At 43.9% G+C, this 22,911-nt stretch overlaps 1 protein-coding gene across 14 annotated transcripts in view; it reads left to right on the forward strand.

Moving 5' to 3' along the window:
- The window catches only part of CELF2 (CUGBP Elav-like family member 2), a 548,143-nt gene that overhangs the window by 290,190 nt on the left and 235,042 nt on the right, over positions 1–22,911 (forward strand). The gene's annotated exons all lie outside the window — the stretch shown is intronic.

Raw genomic sequence — 22,911 nt, forward strand, 5'->3', positions numbered from 1 at the left:
GAAGAAAAAATTTGTAGGAGGAAGACAATTGTCTGATACACAAACGGCTACATCAGGATTGAGACATAAATTATATATATGAGGAGTTTTGCAACGAAAGCCCAAAATAATCCTTGAGAAACAAGTACCAAAGGGAATGGAAAGATACAAATTAGTTTGGGAAATGACCTGCTTAGATTGACTAGAGCAAGCTGTTTTCTGCTAGTTCAAGGTCATTCCCTCTGACAGGCCTTGATGTCTCATCCATGTGAGTTTTGAACACATTCCCTTGGAGGGCACTTCCACAGTCTAATGGCTTGAGATATTTGAAAGCTTCTTTAAGACATTCAGCCTAAATTTTCTTTTAATTTCCTCTTCCAGTGTCTCTGTAATTGCTCTTTCTTGTATTATCCTAAAAGGAGTTTGTGAGGAACATGTGCAGTGGGAAGGAGTGTTCAGTTTTTTCCTCTGGGGTGCTACAAATTTCACCTTTCATAAACTTATGCTTTGCTCACAGAAAATGACTACAAAGGGAATGAATTCACTGCTTTTCCAGAGTTGAACAAGTTCTGCCTGTAATAAAGGTGCCCACAGAGACTAGCTGGAGCCTGAGTCCTGGAGGAGAGAGGTTGCCTGAATGTATTTTTTCGCTGGCCTCATTCCAGTTCTTGGCCCATTTCTAGAGTCACTGGCCTCGTTTATTGCAAACCTTCTTCCTCCCTGAAAACACCATCTTCCAACACCGAGCCCTACCCCATACACACTGACCATTCAGGAAGGCTGTGTAAAAATATAGCGGGACAGTGTCCTGTACCCATCAAAACCTTGATGAATGCTAGGGATATCAGATCAGCAAAGTGGGGGTCGTTTTGTCTCTTCATGCACTGCCTACAAAAAGTGCAAAAAGAACACCAGCAATTCTGTATTCTTGTCCCTGTGATGTACTCTTGAACACCATGGGAAAGACTGTAAACCTAGGGACGCTCCATAGAGAGAATCTGGGAGGAATTTTGTTTCTAGGCATGTGTTTGAAAGTCATGCTGCTCCCGTCTTTAGTGTAGATGTGGTGTGATTAAAGAATTAAATAAGCAAACACTTTTGGACCGGAGATAGTTGTTTTGCAGTCGATTAATGCCCTCGAGCAGAATTCGCCACCTCCTTTGAACTGTTTGTGTTCTGAGAGTGCCGCTGAGGTGCGAGAGCCTTGCACCCCTTCATGAACTGACTATACAAAACTACCCTGCCTCCTGTTTTACCTCCGTGCCCTCTCTGTGGTGTTCAGGATACTCTCTGTATTTATTGGCATAGAAGTAAAAACAAAAGCATTCTTTTTTTTTTTTCTTTTTTTTTTTTTTAATTTTTATTAGTTGGAGGCTAATTACTTCACAACATTGCAGTGGGTTTTGTCATACATTGATATGAATCAGCCATAGAGTTACACGTATTCCCCATCCCGATCCCCCGTCCCACCTCCCTCTCCACCCGATCCCTCTGGGTCTTCCCAGTGCACCAGGCCCGAGCACTTGTCTCATGCATCCCACCTGGGCTGGTGATCTGTTTCACCATAGATAGTATACATGCTGTTCTTTCGAAACATCCCACCCTCACCTTCTCCCACAGAGTTCAAAAGTCTGTTCTGTATTTCTGTGTCTCCTTTTCTGTTTTGCATATAGGGTTATTGTTACCATCTTTCTAAATTCCATATATATGTGTTAGTATGCTGTAATGTTCTTTATCTTTCTGGCTTACTTCACTCTGTATAATGGGCTCCAGTTTCATCCATCTCATTAGAACTGATTCAAATGAATTCTTTTTAATGGCTGAGTAATATTCCGTGGTGTATATGTACCACAGCTTCCTTATCCATTCATCTGCTGATGGGCATCTAGGTTGCTTCCATGTCCTGGCTATTATAAACAGTGCTGCGATGAACATTGGGGTGCACGTGTCTCTTTCAGATCTGGTTTCCTCAGTGTGTATGCCCAGAAGTGGGATTGCTGGGTCATAAGGCAGTTCTATTTCCAGTTTTTTAAGAAATCTCCACACTGTTCTCCATAGTGGCTGTACTAGTTTGCATTCCCACCAACAGTGTAAGAGGGTTCCCTTTTCTCCACACCCTCTCCAGCATTTATTGCTTGTAGACTTTTGGATAGCAGCCATCCTGACTGGCGTGTAATGGTACCTCATTGTGGTTTTGATTTGCATTTCTCTGATAATGAGTGATGTTGAGCATCTTTTCATGTGTTTGTTAGCCATCTGTATGTCTTCTTTGGAGAAATGTCTGTTTAGTTCTTTGGCCCATGTTTTGATTGGGTCATTTATTTTTCTGGAATTGAGCTGCAGGAGTTGCTTGTATATTTTTGAGATTAATCCTTTGTTTCTTCATTTGCTATTATTTTCTCCCAATTTGAGGGCTGTCTTTTCACCTTGCTTATAGTTTCCTTTGTAGTGCAAAAGCTTTTAAGTTTCATTAGGTCCCATTTGTTTAGTTTTGCTTTTATTTCCAATATTCTGGGAGGTGGGTCATAGAGGATCCTGCTGTGATTTATGTCGGAGAGTGTTTTGCCTATGTTCTCCTCTAGGAGTTTTATAGTTTCTGGTCTTACATTTAGATCTTTAATCCATTTTGAGTTTATTTTTGTGTGTGGTGTTAGAAAGTGTTCTAGTTTCATTTTTTTACAAGTGTTTGACCAGTTTTCCCAGCACCACTTGTTAAAGAGATTGTCTTTTTTCCATTGAATATCCTTGCCTCCTTTGTCAAAGATAAGGTGTCCATAGGTTCGTGGATTTATCTCTGGGCTTTCTATTCTGTTCCATTGGTCTATATTTCTGTCTTTGTGCCAGTACCATACTGTCTTGATGACTGTGGCTTTGTAGTAGAGTCTGAAGTCAGGCAGGTTGATTCCTCCAGTTCCATTCTTCTTTCTCAAGATTACTTTGGCTATTCAAGGTTTTTTGTATTTCCATACAAATTGTGAAATTATTAAACAAAAGCATTCTTAAACTTCTTCAGAATGATTGGGTACAGAGGAAGGCATCTGGAAAAAAAAAAAGTGTAGATTTCATTCATTTTTTAAGGATCTACTCAAAGTCCTATCACCTAAGTGATTTCTTATTCCATAATTTCTTTATATTCCACATGTGGACTTTGGTTTTAGTACATGCCCAGCTTTGGGGGTTGATGGACAGCTGTCTCCTCCACAAAAATGTGGGGAAACTGCAGGTCCATGGAGTCTGGCTATTCAAAATAGAGAAGTGGTCACTTAGCCCTCTCTTGGGTCGGCTTTTGCTGTCACCTGGCCGCATCCTGGTGTATGGTCAGAATTCCCAGGACACAGCACAGATGACAGGAGCATTTAGTAATAAGAACCAGATCGCTGTGGGATCAGTTAGTTGCTCATCATTTGTATGACTCATAACTGAAAAAATGAACCTGGCTGAATAATCGAGAGTGTAAACCACTGTGAAGTGCTCCCAGGTTCAGAAATGTCTTGGCTGTATTTGTAAGAGCTGGTAAGGTAGGATGAAAAGGGTTTGCCCTTGTCAGACACCAGTTCAAAGACTGGCTTTGCTACTGAGTGTCATCTTAATGAGTTCTTTAACCACTAAAGTTATATAGCCATCTAAAAAAATGGAAATTACATAGGCTCACATTATGAGAATTAAGTGGGGTCATGTGTAAATGGTCCAAGTAGGGACCTCCTTCATGTTAGTTCCCTGTGCTTTTTCTTTGAACAAATTTGTATGTTTACAAGTCTTTGTGCTAGCATCTTTAATGGATTATTTCTTAGTAAGTGTCCAGTTTCTGACCCATCATGATTGCTCACTAAAATTTTCATGGAATGAGTGGATGGTTACATATATTTAGTGGGGTGTGGCCATTTTTTCCCTCTATTAGACAAGGAACATAGAGTTGGTAGTTTTCCCCAAGATAACCCAGAAGATGGAATCACTGCCTACACAGACATGTAGAAATGTACTGTGCAACTCTTGTAAATTTCAGGCAAACCCAGTATTAGTTCTTGTATGTATTAACCATTGCCTTCTTCTCCATCAAACACTTCGTTTTGTGAAAATATAATTTCTGCATGGCGCGGAGTCCGATATTGGAGGACCTTTCATTGTGTCTTGTAGAGGGAACCTCATCCCTGTGCTTAATTTGAAGCATGCAGTAAGGAGAAGGCATTCGGAGGTGGAGGAGATTGGTGGCCACTGTTTTCTGGGACGACCTTTGATTGGAATCAAAGTCCTAATACTCATTTAATGAAAAGAAGATTTTGATCCACATCTGCTGCTATTAGAATTAAGTCTAACCAGCTGCCGGTTCCTAGAGGCAGGTGGCTGTAGCTTTCTGTCTCCGCATCTGCCTGTTTTCCGTTTCTCATTGGCTTTGTTAGATAAGTTAGTCTGGTATTTGTTTGAAAAAAAAAAATATCTGTGTGTGTTGAACTTCTCACAGTTGCTTGAGCATCTATGTCCGAGAAATCAAACTTTCAAAAACTGAAATTCTGTAAATGTAAGAGGGATTATTTTAGAGGAGGGGACAGGCTCAATCTTGTAATCAGTTCTTAGCACAGTGAAGAATTACTAGTTTCCGTTCTGTTCTTGTAATTTTTTATATAGTGGGGCCTGACTAAAGAATATCAGGACAAGAGCATTTCTGTTCCCAGTAGAATTTGTTCCCAGAAAAGATGGAAATTATACATCAGGGCCCTGTTTCACTGTTTTGGCACTACTGATTCAAATACTAGCCAGAACCCAGGAGAGTTGAGATGGGGTGGGGGCGGGGAAAGTTCGTTAAACTGACATGTTGGAACCTCTAAAAAGGTTCTCATGGAGTACTCATTTAGAAATAGATGAAAATTTGAACATATATAGATAGATAGATAGATTTTTTTTTTTTTTTTTGCCTGAAGTATTTAACTCATTACTCACCTTTCTGGTAAATGGTTTGCTAAAGGGTTTCCCATGTGCATCTCTTATAAAACAAAGATTTTTGCAGGGTGCATTGGTCATTTATTGACCTACTTTCCCTAGATCCTAATTTCCTCATAATATTGGTGCTTTCTTTTGTACATTTTTAACTCATGGAAAAGAAAAACACATCAAGCTTTGTTCTGGGGCCAATGGCATGCCGCTCTCGCCTGCTTTTCTTTCCCTGGAGGGACTTTCAGATTTTCCTGTGACTTTGGCCAGTTGATCACAGAATGGTAAATATTGCAGTGAACAGAGCCTGGAGCCCTGGATTCCTCCTTTGTGGTTGGAGCCAGGGTTCCGTGGACAAGAGGAATAAGGAAGGGAACATAAATGTGAGACTCCACATGGATAGAGAAAACAAACTTATGTGTACCAGGGGATAAGGGGTGGGGGAGGGATAAATTGGGAGATTGGGACTGACATATACACATCGCTATATATGAAATAGATAACTAATAACAACCTGCTGTATATCGCAGGGAACTCACCACTCTGTAACAGCCTGCATGGGGAAAGAATCTCCAAAAAAATGGATTATATGCATATGTGTGGCTGCTTCACCTTACTGTGTCCCTGAAGCTAGCACCACATTGTAAATCAACAGTACAATTAAAAATTTAAAAGAAAATTCATACTCCAGTCCCCATCCACCCCCATGTTAATCCCTCACTTAAGCCCCATTGTTTTTTCTCAAGAGTTCAAAACTCTTAATTACTCCCCAAAAGACACACCCAAAACTGATACCCAGCCTTTAGCTCCTCCCAGCAGAAGACCCTAAAGAAAACCTGTCCAGTAGGTAAACTCCTATCTTTTGTTGAAATTACAGGAGGGATCAACTCAGTGAGCTGGCCCAGGTGATGACATTCCTCTCAGGTTTTCTGGATTTCTGGGTCATTCAGCTGTTTATTCTACTACAGAATATTGGTGGCTGCCCCGGGCAAGGCAATGTGCTGGGTTTCCCTGCAGAGCAGAGGACATGGTGGCCTAAGAGCCTTGAAGCCTGGGTTCCAGGTTCCACTGCGCTGTGAGTGCCTTGAGTGAAAAGAAAACAGTTAGTTGCTCAGTCGCGTCCAACTCTTTGTGACCCCGTGGACTGTAGCCCGCCAGGCTCCTTTGTCCATGGAATTCTCCAGGCAAGAGTACTGGAAGGGGTAGCCTTTCCCTTCTCAGTCCTCTTTCTGACCCAGGGATTGGACCTGGTCTGCTGCATTGCGGGCAGACCCTTTCTGTCTGAGCCATCCCTGTACGTAAATTGCCCCTCCTGCTTGGCTTGCTCCTCTCTCATCTGTAAAATGAAGGGATTACTTTGAGCTCTGAGAGCCCTTCCAGTTCTAACACTTCTGTGATTTTCTGATTGCAAATCTCTTGAGCCAGGAATTCATGATTCCAAGTTTAGGCTGAAAACTCAGTTCTTTCCACTCTCAGCCTGCAGCACATGGTAGCCTATGAAGAGGTCCATGGTTGGAGGTACTTGGTTGTCTCACCTTGGACACAGTAAACCTACTGAAGATGCTTAGTGTAGATGGCCAGGGAAGCCGGACTTCCAAACAGACACATCAGAGCTTTGCCGTCTTTTGAATAGTACATGTTGTATACCCTTTTGTATGTAATAACTGGCAGTTATGAAATCACTGGTGTCTTAATACTGCTTAAAATAGGCTGAGGTTTTCTACCTTATACTAATAACTCCAAGTAGATGCCAGATGAAGAATTCCACTAAAGCAAGAAAACATGTTGTCTTTCTCCCTTCAAAGGAGTCACCTATGCAGACAGATCCCAACCCCAGGCCCCATCCCTACATGCATTGTTTCCTATGGTCACGGTTTTTATTCTGTCTTGACTGGCAGTGAGGTCAGAGGTCATAATGACCCTTCTGTTCATATCACAGGCTCTGTTGATGGTTGACACCTCTGTTGGGGAAATAAAAATGAGCTGGTGAAAGACTTACCTTGACATGCCTTGATCAGGGCTGTGCCAATTGGCATGTTCCTAATGATAGGAAACAAATGTGTATTTCCACTTCTTGAACTTAAAATGTGATTAAATTTAAATAAGAAAGAAGTGGAGACTGATGCAGAGGGTAGTTTGGTGACTGTTTTATGTTATTTCTGTCCTCTCCATGAGTGAGAATAACCAACCTATGGATGATGAAAGATAACTCAAGTTTTGTTGTTGTTTAATCACTAAGTCATGTCCTACTCTTTCCAACCCCATGGACTATAGCCTGCCAGGCTCCTCTGGCCATGAGATTTGCCAGGCAAGAATACTGGAGTGGGTTGCCCTTTCTGCCTCCAGGGGATCTTCCCGACCCAGGAATGGTACCCGGGTCTCCTGCACTGCAGGTGGAATTCTTTACCACTGAACCACCGGGTAAGCCCAACTCAAGTTTTACACAAAAGCTTTTACTAAGGTAGCACCATGTATCTTCCGCTTCCCATATGCCTGCTTCCCCTTGTCCTGCGGTGGGTGAGAAATGCGTTGGTCCCCTCCTCCCTCTCCTCCCGACCCAGAACAGTTTCATGGTTTAAGAGCCAGGACTCTGGCTTCAGACAGCTTGAATTGGAATCTTGATTCCATCACCGGATTGGACAAGCCTCTCAATGTCTCCGTACTCAGTTTCTCCATCCTTACAAAGAAGGTGAATAATGCTTTTCTTGTTTAGTCCTGTTGCTGTTGTTCAGTTGCTAAGTCATGTCTCAGTCTTTGCGACCCATGGCCTGCAGCGTGCCAAGCTCCTCTGTCCTTCGCTATCTCCCATAGTTTTCTCAAACTCATGTCCATTGAGTCGGTGATACCATCTAGCCATCTCATCCTCTGTTTCCCCCTGCCCTCCCGCTCTCAGTCTTACCCAGCATCAGAAGCTTTTCCAATGATCCGGCTCGTCACATCAGGTGGCCAAGTATTGGTGCTTCAGCATCAGTCCTTCCAGTGAATATTCAGAGTTGATTTCCTTTATAATTGACTGGTTTGATCTCCTTGCAGTCCAAGGGACTCTCAAGAGTCTTCTCCAACACCACAGTTCAAAAGCATCAATTCTTCGGCACTTAGCCTTTTTTATGATCCAGCTCTCACATCCATACGTGACTACTGGAAAAACCATACCTTTGACTATATAGACCTTTGTCAGCATTTAGCTGTAGGTAGGATTAAATCGCACTAGGTGGAGAGGACTTTAACACGGCCTGCCGTAGAGTAACGGCATCTTTGTTGGTTGTCTCCCGTGGCCAGTCTCAACAACCAAAATATGAGCTGCTTTAGAATTTATTTAAATTCTCTCAGTCCAGCAGGCTGAACTCTAGGATCAAAGATGCAGAGCAGTTACCAACCCACTGTGAAGAGCCAGTCTAGGCTGATTGTCTGTGGTCTGAACTAATAATTTTGGGCAGAGAAAAGAAACTATCCTGTGGATAATTCATTTCCCTCTAGGAAAAGGAAGAATCCAGGAGAACCTACTTTCTTGTTCTCTAGTTAGATGTTAAGTCCAAGAAGAGAAAGTATGTAAATTGATCTGCAGCTTTATTCATGGTATGTGCTAGCAAATGTGGTGGGAATAAACACCAATTAAGACATAATTGTTGTATTTTTTATCTTGTTGGACAGATAGAGTAATATGCAGACACCTGACTGATTTCACCTTTGAGTAAGTGTGAACTGGAGATGGTCTCCATGCTGAAGGTCTTACTGGGTTGAATGAACAGATGTAGCAGCCCACAGTTAAATGTGATGTGCAGGTATTCCATTAGAAATGTGAAAGGCTTGGGGGCCCTGATAAAGCAGAAATGAATGTCTTTTGGACAGGTTAAAGATGAAGTCTGTGAATCTGACTTGGGCCTAAAAAAGACAGGATGTTGATAGAAGAGTCAAGGGCGGGGTTGGGAAAGGGGAGTGAAGAAATCATCCATCCTCTTGAATGTGTAAGTGATAGAGGTCACACGCAGTAATTCCTGCTTTTAAATGGAAAAGTCAACATATTGCTCAAAAAACCAGTCAATTCGGTTTTGGTGTAGAAATCTCAGGCCCTACCTGATCATGAATTAACGAATCCCTGGAAAAAGGATAAAATGAAAAAAGTGTTTTCTACCTTCCTGCCAAGAGAATATGAAAATCATGGTCTAGAGAGTATAAACCCCTTCAGAGAAAGGCCATTATCGTCTGTCTGCTGAGGTCATCAGTATATATGCTTTTAAATAAACCCAATGATCCTCTTAATATCTTATGGAAATGCAAGCTCCAGCACATTAAAAAGTATTCTGTTGGGACACTTGGCTATTCCTGTATTTTGCCAGTTGTGTTTTTAGAGGCTTTGCCTTCTTAAAAATCTACAAATAAATACCCTGTGGTTTTATTAGTTGGTAAAACAGTGGATTTCTAAATATTCAAAGGTACCTTTGTTAGGGTATCCTGTTTATATAAAATTTCAAGTATATGTTACATTGGTTTTACATTCACTCCTGGGACTGTTTCTCCACCTAAGTTAACAAAAAAGAACATGCGGGTGATCTAAAGGTTTATATGATACCATCACTGAAGACATTCGAGATCATTTTCCAAATCTATATATAATCCATAGGGAAACTAGACCCAAAAATATAAAGTGCACTGACCCAACATCATACTGTTGGTGATGACTGATCTGGTTCTGGAAGCCAGACTTTTTAACTGTAGGATTGGGGGTTCATCTGTTACACCCTCATTCTGCCCACTGGGAAAAAACAAGCTGGGAACTTAACAGGTTTTAAAGCAATGTAATAGAACACCAAGAGTCTCTAGCCCAGGATATTTCAGGTACATTTTGACTGACAAATTGTGGTTTAAAAATAACAACGATACTATAAAGTTCTCCTAAGTACTGGTACATGTATTCATTCATTTTATTCATCACAGTCACCTTGTGGTATTGATGCTGTTATTCCCCCCAGTTTCCAGATGGGCCATGGAAGTGTGTAAAGTTTACATTTCGCAGCAGGGGTGTGGATGCACATTGCAGAGCTGGGATCCTGACCCTGGCAGGCAGAGATTCAGCACCTCTGTCTGCTTCCACTAACCGTGGTCTGGTCATGGAGAGCTCTTTGTCCCTACCTCCCACCTGCCTTGTGTCAGGAAGCGGTCTTTGTAATTCCTTATTGACTGTTCCTATTGGCTTCCCAGGCGGCTCAGTGTGGACAGAATCTGCCTGCAATAGGAAGGAGCTCAGCCCCTGGGTGGGGAAGATTCCCTGGGGGAGGGCATGGCAACCCACTCCAGTATGCTCGCCTGGGAAATCCCATGGACAGAGGAGCCTGGCGGGCTACAGTCCACGGGGTCACAGAGAGTCGAGTGGGGCACAACTGAAGCGTCCGAGCCCACGCTTTGACTGTGAAGTTGCTACCAGACAGAGGCTGCACCACCAGAGTTTCATTTGGATCCTGGATCACTTCCATTTCCAAAGAGGCACGGTGTACAGAACGTCCGGCATCCATCCCGACATTCAGAACAAAGGCACGTTGGCTCCGCAGCCGGGGTTTTGCCATCCACAGCAGCCCCGTGGCTGCAGGGCGGATCCACGGAGGAGGAGATCGTATCTCCCTGTTTGAGCAGGTGGTTGAAACTCCCTGAGCGTTGGCAGCCCCAGCACCATAAATTTCTCTCCATCTAGGGAAAATCTTTTTTTTTTTTTTAAGAAACATATTTGCATATTTAGTCTTGGCTGCACTGGGTCTTTGTTGCTCCACAGGCTTTTCTGAAGTCGGGGCTGGCAAGGGCCGCTCCTTGTTGCAGTGTGAAGGCTGCTCGTTACAGTGGCTTCTGCTGTGGAGCGTGGACTCCAGGGCACGCAGACCTCAGTGTTTGCAGCTCCTGGAGTAAGTTTCCGTAGTTGTGGTGCACAGGCTTAGCTGTCCCGTGGTGTGTGAGATCTTCCCAGATCAGGGATCGAGCCTGTGTCTCCTGCATTGGCAGGCAGATTCTTTACCACTGAGCCACCAAGGAAGCCCTCGGCCAAATCTTGACTTCAGGACAGGACTTCTAGTGGACAGTCCACACACCCTGGCGGGTACAAGCTGATAAATACTCCCTGCCTGGATCTAAAGCGGGGTGGGGACTAGACTCCAGCACCATTATATGTCACAAAAGGGTCTCATTGGGCAAGGCGGGGCTGAGCAGTGCCCAGTATTTGATAACAGTGAAAGAGCTTTTCTCCTCTTCCACAATTAATCCATGTCTCCATTTGCACGTGTTAGGGAAAAAAAAAAAGAAACTGACAGTACCAACAACACAAGAGAAACGCCCAGCCTGAGCAATAAATCTCCGGAGGCATTCAGCAAGTGCCACGGGGCTCATTAATCTTGATTATTTCCCGTAATAGATAACTTCACAAATCAGCTATTATTCCTAATCATGCACATAAAGATAACAACGGAGGGGTAATAGCTTCCTGCCTGGCGAGACCAAAATAAAATTTTATCTAAAAATGTGTTTCTGCACATTCCCGGGAAAGGTGCTTTCCTCCTTAAAGGGGCAGGAGGAGATGGGGGGGGGGGGTGGGTGGAGAGAACCATGGAGAAAGAAATTTAACATTGCGGATTGGGTTTTTAAAAAGAATTAGGTGTGTTTGATTTTCTCGGGGACACTGGCCGAGTGTGTGGTCAGTGTGTGTGCTGGGAGGTAGTTTGGAGAGAGATTGGGCCATGAGAGACAGAGAATTGTGTAGTTCCAGTCTCTTGGAGAAGAATACGCAGGGGAAAAAAATAGAAGGCAAGGGGATGATATCTTTTTTCTGTGAAGTTGACATTTCGGGTTCAGGATTTTTGCTGAGTTGGAGAAATTGCTTCACATTCCCAGACTGTGTTTATTTTCTCCAGAGTGCTCACCAGATACCAGGAACCAAGCAGAATGAATGGGAGCAGAAGAGTATGTGGATGATGAGAGATGGGTCTCCTACATGCTGGAGTGGTGTATAGGTGGTGACATTTTTTGAATATGTGATACCAAGTTACCTTAAACTTAAAAACTCTCAGGTCTTTGGCAAGGAGCAAAAACATGTATCTAATTGAGTGTTGGAAAGAGGGCTCCCTAAAGTCACCCTGGTGAAGGAAATTACTAGTTCCCCCTCCTACACAATGTATTTCTGATGGCATCGCAGTTGATGTGGGCAACGGCTTTATCATCGTGTAATGACAAGCTGCACCTGTCCATCATTTTGTTATCAAAATGCCAGTGCACTGCAGCAGGGCCTGGAATGAGATACATCACATTTATGATGAGATTTGATTCCACAGTATTCAGTCAGCAGGAATAATTGACCTATCGCAACAGTATGTGCCCATGGAATCAGGGGCTCATGGATGCTGGAGAGTGCTGGCCAGAGTCTGTTCTTCTCCGGGCACCTGAAGTTAAAATTTCACTCTCAGCTTCTGTTTCTACCTGAAGCCAAGCCATTCTGCTGTCCCTGATCTTCCTGGGAGGATCTGGAGGTGGTCATTCCTACAGCCACCTTCTTCCGCCTCATTCGTATTTATTAAACATTAAGGCAGAAGAATTTCCAGGACCAGTGATTCAACATTTTCCTGCCAACACAGTCTGTCTTTCTGATACAATCGCAGCAAAGACAGAGAAACTGAATACCCCTTAATGTGCGAGGCGGAGTGTTAGGCCCAGGGACAGAGAGGTGTCCCAGACATTATCTGTACTCTAGGTGAATGAGGCAGTGCAGTAGAGGAGACAGGATGCAAAAAACAAAGATTTGTACAAGATGAAAGGTGTGCCAGGGTGAAGATGGTATTCCGATGCTGAGGACATTCAGGGGAAGCAAAGTGGTTCATTAAAGAAGGGCATTTCGGGTTGGAGATGAGAGGGAGTCTTGAGAGGAAGGGGACATATGGATGCCTATGATTCATGTTTATGTATAACAGAAACCAACACAATATTGTAATTATCCTTCAATGAAAAATAATTTTTAAAAAAAAACTCTTAATTGGAAATACATAAATTGTTTGTCAGCTATATATGAAATAGAATGTGGTATAATCCACCTGCAATGCAAGAGACCTGGGTTCAATCCTTGGGTTGGGAAAATCCCCTGGAGAAGGGAATGGCTACCCACTCCAGTATATTCTGGCCTGGAGAATTCCATGGACAGAGGAGCCTGGTGGGCTACAGTCCATGGGGTCAAAGAGTCAGACGCGACTGAGTGACTTTCACTTTTCATATTTTAAATTGGTAGTCGGTATGATTAACAGTGAATATTGACTTAATAGGGAATGTATAACATTCCATGATGTATGTTAGTGAAATCATTGCTCTGTACTCTGCTGTGCACCTTAAACTTACCTAGTACTGTATGTCATATCTCAGTAAAACTGGAAAAGAGGGGGGTAAAAAGGGCATCAACTTATACCCACGAGAGGAAAACGCACTGAGGCTGAGTGAGGAGCGTGAGCAGGGCTGTGGAAGCAGTCGTGGAAGATGCTGGGCATTTCTGGAGAAGAGTGACGAATCCAGTTGGGCTGGAGAAGGCAGTGAAGAATGGGAGATTAAGACGGAGAGCATTGATTGAGACCAAATTAGAACGGACTTGGCACATTGTGCTGAGGAGTTTGGACTTTTCTCAGTACACACTGGCACTCTATTAAAGGGTGTGAAGCAGGGAAATGACATGGTTGGGCCTGCAGTTTAAAAAGATTAATGTTATTTCAGCAATAGTCAGAATCGATTAGAGAAAAAAACAAGCCTGGAAGCAGAGCCCACGTGTGTATTGCTGCTTGTCTAGACTCTTGAAATGATTATGCAATTAAGTTATGTGGATGGGTAAAGCTGAGAAGACAAATGCCCTGGGCTGAATTGGTGGTTCTGTTGGGGTGTAGCAGTTACCTACTGCCGCATAACAAATCAGCCCAAACTTCATGATGTAGAGCAACCACATCACTGGAATCTGTGGGTGGGGAATTTGGACAGGACATAGTGATGATGGCTTGTCTCTGTTCTGTGGCATCTGGGGCCTCAGCTGGAAAGACTCAGAGGACTGGCGGTGTCTTTGAGAATGAGCATTGTCCCCAGTGTTTTCAGTTACGTGTCTGTGTCAAGATAAACAACTCTGGACAAGAGAGTTGCCTGGAGAATCCCATGGACAGAGGAGCCTGGTGAGCTACCGTCCATAGGGTCACAGAGTCACACGCATACACAGTAGCGAGGACCGTGTTCTGTCAGTGACACGCTGTTGCAACAGGAAAGAGTCCAGCAAGAGAGGAATTCCACTTGGATTTCTACAGAGCTTTGGGTTTCCCTGGTGGCTCAGACCGGAAGGAATCCGCCTGCAGTGCGGGAGACCCGGGTTTGATCCCTGGGTCAGAAAGATCCCCTGGAGAATGGTATGGCACCCCACTCCAGTATACTTGCCTGGAGAAGCCCATGGACAGAGGAGCCTGGTGGGCTACATCCATAAGGTTGCAAAGAGTCAGACATGACTGAGCGACTCACACTTTCACTCTCACTTGGATGTTAGGGAAGGTGAGGGATTGGAGAGGGGTCGGGTGCGGGGTCGGCAGAATTAGGAATGTGACAGTTACAATGGAAAGGAAGGAGGCTTTTGGTCCACGTGAAATTCACGTGGGTTTTCTAAGTGCCTCTTAGGGAAGTCAGGCTCCTACTCACCCCCCACCCAACCCTCACCACAGAGGCTGGGGTTTCCTCAGAGGCCAGATCTGGGCTGGAACAAACAGCTGCTGTGACCTTTCTCTCATGGACACTCTAAGTGGTGGGGGAGGGAAGGATCTTCTTAGGGAGGCGGACTTGAGCTGTTGGAAACACTCCATAGAGTTTATTCAAGTCTTTATCAGCTGGGGTCAGACATAGCTGAAGGACTCAGGAGCCTGGTGCGAGTGTGGTCAAGGAGAGATTCTTGGTCATCAGACAGGTAGGATGTGGTCACTCAGTGATGGAATAGATACAGAGTTTATGGTATTGCCACTTAATTGAAAGTTTTATAGCTACTTAAAATCAGAAGAGTAGCTGTGAAAAATGGCTGATGTTTATTGACTGTCTTCTATTTGCCAAAACTTGGAGAAAACATAAGTGATGGAACAGAGTTTCAAAACAATATTACAAGGCTTAGGCTTTACTTGCACCAATTTATAGATAATTGATGTGGTCTAAGTGAAAAATCATGTGTGTACTTGGGTATGTAAAACACTTTTTAAAAGGTACAGGCTGGAAATATATCAAAACACCAATGGTAGTTTTGTTAGAGGAACAAGGTTATGTTTTCTTCAGTTTCCTCAATTTTCTATAACTTGATCATGTTTTTTAAAAAGATGTGATTGTCACCTTCAACACCATTCTTAGTTTGGCAGCCCTTGGGGAGTGTGGGCAAGGTCACATGTAGACCTGTAAGTATCAGTGATTGGCATTACCTTTGGAAACCTTTCAAAGAAGATGTTTTCAAGCCAAAAGATATCAAGCTGTAAGAACGCGTGAGCGTTCACTATGTTTTGTCCCACTGGCTTCCCCAAATAACATGACTCTAGGACAACCTTACCAGCACCCCCCAAATTCAGGTCATGTTTTGAACAAGGTGCTGTATAGTCAGGGTGCTTAGAGATAAGTGACATCACTTTTCTCCGGGGAGATGGTGCCTAAGGCGTTCTCTACTGATTTGGGAGTAATATGAGGAAAAATTAAGCCAAACGTGGAGGAGACACCCACCCCCCAAAAAAAACAGTTCTCCCCTTAGCCCCGCCCAGCACTGGCATAGTAGTTTCTGAAGTCGTTTTGTAGACGTTAACCTTCAGGAAAATAGAACCCATAGGAAAATGGAGAAAGGTTAGCAGTAGAATTTCTCCTGAATCACTAAAAGTGAGCTTCTGACCATTGAACTATCTCAGAGTGAAAACTGAAATTCTTCGTCAGATAAAGAATTAATGTGGGTCTTTGACTGACTGATCTCATCAGTGAGGACTCCTATAAGGTGGTCACAAGGATTTAAAGAGCATTTGAGGAACCAGGTGTTTATAAGGCATTTAAGAAAGAATATTACATTAGAATTTCTTGATTATATATTGAACTGATTAATTTCCTAGATAGCAATGAGACCTCATGCTTTGGGGTACTCTTTTCAACTGGAGGTAAATCTAGAAATTAACCTGTAACTCTCGATCAAATACCAAATAGCAAAATCAGACACAGGTATTTTCTAGAGAATTAAACAATATTTGACCCATTAGGCAGTGCCTCAGTGTGACAATATGAGGACATGCTATACATTCCCCCTCTCCCCACCTTGTAAGTTTTAGGTAAGCTTTCTTAACCACTCAATTTACCTTTTTTTCCTCACCTTTGCAAAATGTTTTAAGGCATGTAACACAACATACAGCTATCCTCATTAGAGTGGTGGTCGTGATCAAAACAGAGTCAGACTCTTGCCAGGGGGTCTTGTGGATGCCCCTCAGCCTTTTGCACTCTGATTTCAGGCCATGTCATCTCAGACTGGTAAATAGACTTAACTTCACAGCTGAACAGATAGCCAGTTGCACACACGTGCGTGCATGTGGGACACAACGTATCTTATTTTGCAGCCATCTCTGAACTTGCAGCCTCACTTTGCACTTCTCACTGAAAGAGCAGATGCAGTTCCTGGCATTTGGGTGCTGTGAAAGCCTCAGTGTGACTGTGTCTTTCAGTGTGTGTGACCGGAGGCCGTGCTTCCTGGTTGGCATCAGTCTTCATTTTCTGTTCTGTCATGGATTTCGCTTGCCAATAGATGCAGCATCACGTGGTCACTTGTAATTGTCTCCTAGCTTTTTTTTTTTTTTGCATCTGTTGGTATGTTCATTTCCTCGCCTGCAGGAGGAGTTAATGCTGCTGTCAGTCATTTAGCAGGACACTTGTCCTGTTTCCTCTTCAGAGGGTGCTTCTGAGATGGCAGGAGTTTCGTTGTCGTTGTTCCGTTGCTAAGTCTTGTCCAACTCTTTGCGATCCCATGGACCACAGCATGCCTAGCTTCCCTGTCTTCCTCTGTCTCCCCCTTCTCCTCTTGCCCTCTGTCTTTCCCAGCATCAGGGTCTTTTCCAATGAGGCAGGAGTCTGGAGTTAGGGAATTAGTGTACAGATTCCTTGGAACTGTTCCTGGGATTGGAGCCTAGTCTTAAAAGTCACAACAACCAACATTTGTTTGAACCTCCAGGTTCCTCTGTCCTGACAGAAAGTGCCATGAAATACATGCACAAATCGTTATTTGAGTGTTTAAATGCACACCTGCTGCGCAAACCAGGCATGTAGAGAAAGAGTGAGGGAAAGAGAAGAAAGAAGAGTATCTGAGATGTTACAGAGTCACACTAACAGCCTAAGGCATATCCCAGCTTTATATTGTTAACACATCACTACCTTAGTATCATCAAATCAGGGTATTCTGGTGAAACTGTTTTGATGGGTCAGCAAACTTTTAAACAAAACCTGATGCTAATAAGGGCTTCCCAGGTCGCTTGGTGGTAAAGCATCTGCCTGCCAGTGCAGGAGATGCAGGTTCGATCCCTGGGTGGGAAAGATCCCCTGGGGAAGGAAATGGCCATCCACTCCAGGATTCTTGCCTGGAAAATCCCATGCTCAGAGGAGCCTGGAGGGCTACATAATTCATGGAGTTGCAAAGCGTCAGACGTGGCTAAACACTCAGGTGTTGATGCTAATAGTAATCTCCACATATAAAACAAGCAGTTTTGATTTTACTAGGGAACAACCTCTTTTTTACAAATATTATCCAGGCCCCCTTTTTCTTGCCCGTCAGTTCAGGTCGCTTGGCCCAAACTGTCAGTGTGGTCACAGCTTATCATTCATTTCTTGATCCCTGTTTTCAGCTAGAACCCCAGAATGGCGAATTAATAAGGTCAACCCGTGATAGAAGTATGGCAGCCTCAGCCTCCATCTCTGCCACTCGGACTAAATGAACTCTTCTGAGGTCGAGTCAGTATTTTCCATCACTGTCATGGGCAATTAGTAGCCACTTACAATTGGTTCCAGTTCATTTCTGCTAATGGTATTAGGATGAGAGCCTATTGACCACATGATAGTCCAGCAGTTCTCAGACTGGATGTCCAGGTGGTGGATTGCAGGCCATTCCATTTTTTCAGGCCAGTTTGGAGAACTGCTTTCTGTGGATTCCAATTCTTTATTTGTACTTCTGTTTATGAAAACGTGTCTTTATGGCGCATTAACTTTCTGGAGACCTAGCAGCCGGACTGAATTGAATTCCAGAGCATTCACTTTATGTTAAGTACATAACAATGACAGAGACCGCCTGTTATTCTAGAAATCTGGGATCCTGTGTTCTTCTCCTCAAATGCTGCCATTTGTAAGAGTAGCTTTGGAAGAAAAGTGTGTCAGAGTCAGCCGTGGTTGTGGAGAGTCTGGTTACTAAGCCATGTAGTCCATTTATGGGCAAAGAACCACTTTGTTTTTTGAAATCACCTTGTCTGTCTCCTCCTGATTCTTATTTTAATGAACTTGGGGATGCTGAGCAGATCAGGTGACTGGTTGAATGTTTTCCAACCTAATACCGAAGTGGGCGACGATAAAGCTTCCATAGCAACCAGTCTTTTCCTGAAAACATCTTCTCTGGGAGGTGGGGGGAAGGCATCAGCAAAGCAGGAGCCGCGTCTCCGTATTAAAAGCATCTGCTGACGGGCTTTTGACAGTACAAAGGGGGCATGTCAAGCTCTGGGAGAAAGCGCTGCCTGCGGTGTGCTCCTGCCAGGGTGTCTGTCTTTCGGTTTCTGAAGCTTCACAAGGCAGCCTCTGTCGCTGGCAGATAAACCTTACCCACCAGATAAACATGGTGAGACTTACTGGTCTGAACTGCTCGAGCGGCGGACGCTGAAAAGATCCTTGAGCCAGACCTTGAAGGATACACTGTGCTTGTTTTAATTGAATATCATTTTGGACATTAATTAATGTGTCCGTTCTCATTTCCCCACATGGCAAATAAGGATGTGTAAAAACAGTATAATTACGTTTTGATATTTTGGGGTAGAGTCAGAACCGGATTGGATTTGCTGTTGATCTTGGGCAGTGATTTATTATTCCTGTCAACCACCGTACTCACGTTCCTTTTCTGTTTCTCTTCTTAGTTCTGCAGAGATGGGCACTGGCCCTGACGCACGGCCCTGTCGTTTTGGGCGCAGGGTGTTTGCAAAACGGAGTTTCTTCCTTTGCTTGTGGGCCAGATGCTTTGAGTTACGGCCCCAAGAGAAGCAAGCACTTGCACACAGGGACACACACCCACACAATTAACCAGAGTTTGTGACTTAATTTAAATGAGAACCCTTGCCTTGGGAGGCTGGGATGGGGCGGGGAGCTGCAAACCGCCTGGTTGTCTGCAGCCAGAGGGTGTCATTTGGACTGAAATCCCCTGGCACCACCCGAGTTGCCGTCCGTGATGGTCTTGCCCGCATCTCAGCTCCCTGGTGTCCACTCATTGTCTCCTTTCGCCTGTGCTGGTTTACCTGTAACCAGGATGCAGCCCAGGGATGTTTTAATCCATGTTGCCAAGGTTTAGCAGAGGCGTGTAAACCTCCCTGTCTTCCGCTCACGTTTTAAGTGTGACAAGGCCTTGTCACTCGGAAACAGCCTCCCAGCTGGGGGAAAGGCCTCCTTCCCTTTCAGCTTGAAAGAGGTGGTGCTGGAATTTTTGTTTGGAGACCAGAAAAAGCAAGTGACAGAGGCAGGCGTGCGATCCTCCCCAGCAGGAGAAGCTGGGCTGTGGGTGTTCGTCGTCTCCCCGGGAGACACTTCGAAATGAAATTCCTGCGAAACAGGAGACCAACACTTAGAATCAGGAGAAAAGTGATAAAATCCGTTGTGAAATTTCCTGGTGAAAAAGGATGCATATATTTTAACTGATTTGCAGAGTAAAACTATTTTTTTTTTAAATGTCCTTGGTAGTCACAATATGCTTTCGCTTTTTCCATATTTAGTCTACACTGTCATGAAAGTATGTCTGGGCATCTCCCTCACACTCGTGGATATTAACAGCCCCTTTTATTTTCTCTTGCCTTTGTGCTGATATCAGATCTGATTTTACAGAGAAGTAGCCTCATATTGACCTGCATTTATGCAAAAGGCATTAATGCACCAAATGCAGAGGACATACATTTACTTCTAGCTCTAAATAACCAAATCTTAAATAATGCATTCCAGCAAGGTGATCTGTTAGAACAGCCCTCTTGAGAAGTGCTGTGTTAGGAATGGATGCTGCATTTAAAATATCCATTTCCTTGCCTTCCTTCTCCTAATTACGTCTTTCTTTGTCTTACCTCTTATTTGCATCCCTGAAGCACCAGAGAGAGGGAGTCTGGCTGGTGGTTCCCCCTTTGCAAATCCTCCTACTTAGGAGCAGCCCCTGGACTGTTGACTTAAGCTCATTTCTGTTCAAGGAAAACTGCCTTGCCAGGGAAAAGATGCTCACTAATCGCTCCATCTAATTAAAAAGAGGAGTAAATCACTAAAAACAAATTAAGCATCTTAAATAAAACGGAAAATAAAAGCAGTTAACAGTCAAAGAGGGGAAACGCTTGCCATCTTGCAAGTCTGGTTCCCCAGCTCATTGAAAGCAGCTGGGTTTGAGGACTGATCAAACGGGTTGGCAAAGCTTTGCTCCGTGGAACCCCTTTGCAAAGAATGAGGCCAAAATAATTCAAAAACAGCTTCAGGTGCGAGCAGTTCTGAGGGTTTCCTGTAAATGAGGAAGCCACAGGTAGCCCTTTCTGTTGGGTCCTGTGGGACCTGCTCACCCTCTTTTCCTCCTTTAGCCCAGGATAATGGAGGTGACTTTCAACTCCCGCCCACCCTACTTTAAATAAACTGGAAACTAATGAGAATTTCATACTCGACCTTAATCTGAAGAGGTCTGAAATAAGCTTATTACTAACCAGATCTTTCATCTCCTGCTTGACTATCTTTAGTCCTAGTAGCTGGTGTCTTCACATGCATTCCAGTCTAGTGGAGTTTAAAGCCAACAGTGAAATGAAGTTTTTAATCACTGGTTCCAAAACAACGTGGTCCGAGGAATATTTGTCATTCCACACACAATTCTCCTGATCCTGTTTGAACTCTGTGATTTCTGTATTTTTCTATCCTATGCCATTTAGTGATTTAGAATATCCCCCTATAAATATCCCAACAAAGGCAGGGCTGGTCTTTCCTTTCATTTTCGTCATGTGCCTGTGGGTATTGTCATAAAAAGCAAGAGAAAGGAGAATTATTTCATTGAACCATTAATATAAGAAACTTGCCTTTAAAAATGTTTCATGTCATCTTTTTCGCTCGATGGATATTCATAAAGAAGTTCCTTTTGCTTTTCAAGTGCTCATCTTGAAAGAGATGAAGAAAGGACAGAAGATTTTAATTTCTGAGTTGGGTGGGTTTAGGAGAAGAGGGGTAGATAGGTGTTTTCATTTTTTCAGATTTCCATTTCCTAACAGAATGACCTACTTGATTCTAGTCCTTTATCTGGAAACTCTTGATTCCCACTGTAGTAAGTTCTGCCTGACTCTGAACCCCAGGACTGGAGATTGGAAGGAGTCAAGTCTTTTGGTTCAGTCACTAAATCTCACATCACCCTGACTGACTGACTTGAGTCTTTAGTTCTGAAATCTTCCCCACCCTGTCTGCCTTGTGACCAGGTGCCCACGCGAAGGCATGTCCTGCTCTTCCCGTTCCTGCTTTTAGGGTCCTGCTGGGTCCCTCGGTTTCTCGGGGGTTTCTCTGACACTGTGTTCCCTGCCAGGGACACCTGCTCACAGTGGTTCTCTTTCTGATCAGCTAGGCTGTTGTGATCACCTGTGCTGGGTCTCCCCCAGCGAACCACAGGTGGGTCTCTTCTCCAGGCTCTGGGGTATCCCTGCTTCCACCACCGACCATGAGATTCAAACCCACCAAGTCACATAAAGCTGGGTGTTGTCCTTCAGTCATTGGGCTTCAGTTGTCCAAGTGAGCACTCGCCAGAGGCCACAAGATCTTGACAGCAAACCACAGTGTCCCCCGTGTATTAGCCGGAAAAGCCAATTCAGAATTATTATTCGAAGGAAGTCTGAGAGTTCATGGAGGTTTCAAGATTTATCTGTTCGAAAGGTGAAGTCTGTTTTACATGCCTAGATTTTTCCTTCTTTTTTTTAATTGGAGTATGATTTACAATGTTGTGTTAATTTCTGCCATTTGGCACAGTGATTTGGTTATACATATATACATTCTTTTTCATATTTTTTTTCCATTGTGGTTTATCATGGGATATTGAATATGGTTCCCTGTGCTGTACGGTAGATACATGTCTAGGTTTTAGATTGAATGGAGCACCCAATAAGACTGGGATAAAGAAGCTGGTGAGCAGAATGGCCTTTGCCATGGATAGAGACGGGCCTTCAGAAAGCATCACCTTTTCTTAATGTGAAGGGTCAGGGTGCAGTGTGCTCGGGGCTCTGGCTCCACTTAGCAAGTCAAGAGATGTGTCTGGTTCTTCCTTCTGGTCTGTCCCCTTCACCCTCGGGGTCAGTGGGAGTCGGACTTCAGCTCAGGCCCCAGGGTCCTAGAGGGAAATGAAGAAGCAAGTTTTGAAAAAGGAATTACAGAGCAAGGGAGGACTCAGGAGAGAAGAGAGAAAAAAAAATAGGTAAGGAAAAGAGGAGAAAATGAGATGACAAACACTGAAAGCCTCCTCTGTCCCTTTAGAAAGGAGACTGTTCAAATGACTCCGTCTCATCTGGTTTTTTCCTATTTAAGAAAATTCGTAACAGGTACAAATACACACGGACTTCCCTCTGGCTCAGACAGTAAAGAATCCACCTGCCAATGGAAGTAGCACAGGTTCTGTCCTTGGGTCGGAAAGGTCCCCTGGAGGAGGAAATGGCAGCCCACTCCAGTATTCTTGCCTGGAGAATTCCTTGGACAGAGGAGCCTGGTGGGCAGCAGTCCCTGGGGTCACAAGGAGTCAGACACGAC

Source organism: Cervus elaphus, chromosome 23 (assembly GCF_910594005.1).
Source record: "Cervus elaphus chromosome 23, mCerEla1.1, whole genome shotgun sequence".
Lineage (NCBI taxonomy): Eukaryota > Metazoa > Chordata > Mammalia > Artiodactyla > Cervidae > Cervus > Cervus elaphus.